Source organism: Triticum aestivum, chromosome 1B, assembly GCF_018294505.1.
Source record: "Triticum aestivum cultivar Chinese Spring chromosome 1B, IWGSC CS RefSeq v2.1, whole genome shotgun sequence".
Taxonomy (NCBI): domain Eukaryota; kingdom Viridiplantae; phylum Streptophyta; class Magnoliopsida; order Poales; family Poaceae; genus Triticum; species Triticum aestivum.
This window is the reverse complement of record NC_057795.1, coordinates 536,627,215-536,632,270: the sequence shown is the minus strand read 5'-3', so window position 1 is coordinate 536,632,270 and position 5,056 is coordinate 536,627,215. Positions and strand designations below refer to the sequence as shown.

Below are 5,056 nucleotides of genomic sequence, written 5' to 3'. Positions count from 1 at the left end.
GTTGAGAGTTGCCATGTGCTCACAAGCATGCTAGGGCAGTTGCCGTGTAAAAAGGAAGAGTTGCCATCTGCTTACGTGCATGTTAGGGCAGTTGCCATGTACCATGCAAAAACACATGGCAACTCGGTAAAGAGAGAGTTGCCATCTGCTTACGTGCACACTAGCCAGTTGTTGTGTACCCTGCAAAACACATGGCAATTCGGGTAAAAAGAGAGTTGCCACCTGCTTATAAAGCACACTAGGGCAGTTGCCATGTGCGCTGCAAAACATATGGCAACTAGCAGCTTGGGTGTGGGAGAGGAGACGGGCGTGTGGACGAGATGGCAAATGCCCACACACTAGCCTTTATGCGTGCGTGGAAAGTGGCGTGTGGGCGAACTGCTGAACGCCCACACACCAGCCCCTCCCGTGTGGTGAAACGGTCGTGTGGGCTACCGGGTAAACGCCCACACACCAGGCCAGTCCTACATGGCACTGGAAACATGCCAAGATTCGTGCGCTCACGAACGTACATGGATCCACGTGTGTGGGCGAGATGCAAACGACCACACGTGTGGGCCTTAACATTTCCGTACTTTTTTTAGTCAACTTTTTTTATGTGTGGATGTTAGATTTGTGTAAGTATATATGCAAGTATTATAAAATATGCGTGTAAATTATACTAGAGTGAAAATTGCACTATTATATGCTTATTACTGTGTATTATAAGAAAAAAAATATAATTTTTATGCAAGGTTGTGTCATTGTTTGTTTTAAGTTTTTTTACTTTATATATTCTTTATGGGTAATGCCAATGCTACTCATTTATTCTTTCTTAGAAAACTTCTTTTTTTTTGATATGGTGCACTATTATATGCTTACTCTTGCATATTATAAAAAATTACAAATTGTGTGCAAGTTTTAGTCTTGATTTCTTTTAAGTTTATTTTTATTTTATTTCTTCTTTAATAGAAACACCTATACTATTAATTCATTCTTACTTACAATACTTTTATTTTTATTTTTGGTATGTGGAAGGTGAAGGTCGAATAAACATGTGAATAAGAAGGCTGGAGGGAGAAGAAGCAGCTGAGCCACTGGATTTCGATCGGACGACTAAGAGCGATTTGACTGAACCAGAAAAGACCGGGTTATGTATGCAAGTTATATTAATATATGATTGTTCTTGCATATTGTGGATTAATGCAAGTTCTACGCATTTAATGTGCAAGGTTTTGACCAGTTTTTCTTCTTCATTGTATTCTTCTTTTAGGGTACTACGTACCAATGCGCTTGACTCATTCTTCCTTAGCATAAATTACACTCAAGTGAAAATTGAAGTATTATATGCTTATTATCGCATATTATAAACAAAATACAATTTTTTTGCTGATTTTGTGCAGGATTGTGTCATCTTTTTCTATTTTTATTTATTTTCTATATTCTTTATTGGTAGTACTAATGCTACTGACTTGTTCCTTCTTAGAAACCTTCATTTTTTATATGGTGCACTATTATATTCTTATTCAACCATATTATAAATTTTTGAATTCCAACTCGTTTAGAATATTCCTGAATTCCCGTTTTTGCGCTGGGTTAAGCGTGTAACTTGGCCATTTGTTTGTTGTGGTTGAGCAAGTTGTAGGTGCAGTTTTCTGAACTTCTAGGGTCACTTGGGAGAGTTAGGGATACTTGTAAGGTTCAATTGGGAGAGTTGGGGATAGTTTTCTCTGGAGATGGTACAGAAAAGGTTGTGGTTTGGGCTCCGGTGCTTGTTTCTGGTGGGAAACCAGAGCAACTTAGTTGGGACTTGGGGCATTAGGCATAATCATAGGGGGTCAAAGTAGAGCCGAGGGAAAGTGATGCGTCTAGTTGGGGATTAAGCTTAGATGATTACATGATTACAAATACAAATACAAATTAAGTAGTCACATGATTACAACAAACGGTTAGTTCTTACACAGAGAAAATTCAATGGACAAAAATTTGACTAAGCAACAACATTCTTTTCGAAGGGAGTACCTAGAACTCATCTAGATGAGACATAATTTGGTCTCATTCACTTTAAAAACAAGAACAGATACAACCTACGTCAGCGCACACACATCTTATAGCATCACATCCAATGGGTATAAAAGGTGAATGAGTTTATCTTTCGTGCCACAGGTTGATCCGTATGTGGTCGTTACTCACTCCGACGAAGGCCAGGGAGCGTTTGGTTACTGGATCTATCCGGTGAGAGATGGTAGCACGGGATATCTTCAACCGGTTTGGATGGCGGTCATGTAATAGGATAGGCAATTAGTTTTCCTATCTTTATTTTTGCCAGCCGGTTGTGGCCTTTTGGCGTTTGTGTTTTTGGCACTATGGCTCTTTGTGAGCTCGCCGTTTCTTTGGTTTCAGACTTTAAGACCTTGTTGAACCTATTTGCTTTTAATTAAGGTGGCCGTATGCATCTTTCTGATGTAGAGGCCGGGGAGTCCCCCCTTTTCAAAAAAAATAAAATAAAAATAAAAGGTGAATGAGACTAAATTATATCTCATCTAGATGAGTTCTAGCAAAACTGCTTTTTGAAACATTAGCACAAGTGACAAAGCTAAAATAATTTTTATGCCAAACGCTTTCTTTTAGCAGTAAACAAAGACGTATAAAAAATGAAATAAAACAATAACATATATATTTTAAAAAATACAAATTTCAATCTAAGAAAGATAGAATCATGTAAGTGGTGTTACCTACATAACTTATTCTAAGGAAGAATTAATTAAGGGCATTGGTATTGCCCTAAATGAAGGAATAAAATGAAGACAAAATTAAATAAAATGGCCAAAAACCTGCATGATTAACAACTGGCGTGTTTGTGTTACACACACACACACACACACACACACACACACACACACACACACACATATATATATAGGAAAAATGCATCCTACTACCAGGTGTAGCTACACCCATTTCTTATATACTACCATGTGATAGTATATACTCTAATTTATTATTTTTATTATATTCACATAGTATATCTAAGATACTCCAAAATGAGTTATATGAAAAAAATTGCAAGTGAGCTTATAGTTTTATTGTATTTGTGAAATACGTACATATTTGTACACGAAATGAAGTATGCATAAAATATGGTACATACTATCAAAAAAGTAGTATGTATACTACCTAAACATTCTTATATACTACATACTACGCGTACATACTCTCCGATATGATAGATACTACTTAGAACGTATGAAACAAAAGTGGGAGTAACTACACCCGATAGTAGGAAAAATTTGTCATATATATATATATATACATACACACACTTCAGATTATTTTTATACAAGTCGTTTGTTACATCTAACCTCACAACCTTTTTGCAAAATAGAAAAAAAATCTACCCCCACAAAAGTTGTCATGTACTCCACTCAAAAGGAGGCACTGGTAATAGTATTAGTAAACAAGAGCAACCAACCTTAACAACAAAGTAATCACCCTCAGGGGCCTTAGCTTAATCCCCAACTGGGCGCATCACTTTGATTATGCCCAATGTCCCAAGCCCCAACTAGGCGGCCCTGGTTTCCCACCGGAAACAAGCACCGGAGCCCAAACCGCCACCTTTCTCCGTGCTATCTCCTGAGAAAACTATCCCCAACTCTCCCAACTGAACCTTCAAAGTATCCCCAACTCTCCCAAGTGACCCCTAGAAGTTGAGAAAACTGCACCTGCAACTTGCTCAACCACAGCAGACAAATGGCCAAGTTGCTCCGAGTTGTGAGTGACCACCGCAATCTTGTTTGTCCCAGGTGTATAATAAGCGCGCGCCCGGCCACCACCCCCCTCGCCAAAGGACCATCCATCTAACCCAGCTAGCTCTCTCTGCAAATCTCCCTTGTCTACCATAAGCTCGGAAGAAGAAGCCAGGAAGCTCGGCTCGAGGAGAGGGGCAGTGAGGTACAGCGAGAGTGTATAATGCCGTACACGGCATCGCGGCCGTCGGCGCCGCAGCGGGCTCGGGTCGCCGCGGTGGGCGCGGGGTGGAAGGCGGCGGCGCACGCGGCGTCGTGCGGGGCGGTGCCGGGGGAGGTGGCGCGGCACCACGAGCACGCGGCGGGTACCGGGCAGTGCTGCTCGGCGGTGGTGCAGGCGATCGAGGCGCCCGTGGGCGCGGTGTGGGCCGTGGTGCGGCGCTTCGACCGCCCGCAGGCGTACAAGCACTTCATCCGGAGCTGCCGCCTCGTGGACGGCGACGGCGGCGCGGTGGGGTCGGTGCGCGAGGTGCGGGTGGTGTCGGGCCTCCCCGCCACCAGCAGCCGCGAGCGGCTGGAGATCCTCGACGACGAGCGCCGCGTGCTCAGCTTCCGCGTCGTCGGCGGCGAGCACCGCCTCTCCAACTATCGGTCGGTGACCACCGTGCACGAGGCCGCGTCGGCGGGCGCCGTCGTGGTGGAGTCGTACGTGGTGGACGTGCCCCCCGGGAACACCGCCGACGAGACGCGCACCTTCGTGGACACCATCGTGCGGTGCAACCTCCAGTCGCTGGCGCGCACCGCCTAGCAGCTCGCCGTCCCCGCCTAGGGCATGCCGGTCCTCACCGGCGTCCACCAGCTCCTGCGCGCGCGTGCCCTTTTTCTCTCTTTTTTTCCAGGAATTTGATCGTCGTTGCTTATTGTTTCCTGACTAGTTGCCTCCAGCGAGGAGGCGATTGATCATGATCAGATCAGCGTGTGGTTCTAGCTTGTGTACGTTTACCCCCTTCCATTTTTGACTACACAAAGTACAAAATCATTGTGTTAGTGCTACTACCTGATACTAACCCTTGTTCATAAACATTCACGTTTCTTCCCCTTGTTCTCCTTAATAAAATTTCTTGATGTATGTTAGTGCTATTGTGTTGTGCAAATCGATCCTTTGTTTGAAAACCAGCAATGCAAATGTCTTCATTAAATCCACAGCCAAGTTGGCAAAATATCCGAGGGCAGAGTGGGTGGTTCGTTTAGTGGGATACATACAATAGTCATTAGGGCCAGTTAAGTTGTACCAAACGAAACAAATGCACATGGAGCTGTGGAACCATGCA

The 5,056-nt window shown here is 43.8% G+C and overlaps 1 pseudogene; it reads left to right on the top strand.

Moving 5' to 3' along the window:
• The first annotated feature begins 3,665 nt into the window (after positions 1-3,665).
• LOC123094090 (abscisic acid receptor PYL4-like) lies at positions 3,666-4,854 on the top strand (annotated as a pseudogene).
• The last annotated feature ends 202 nt before the right edge of the window (positions 4,855-5,056 follow it).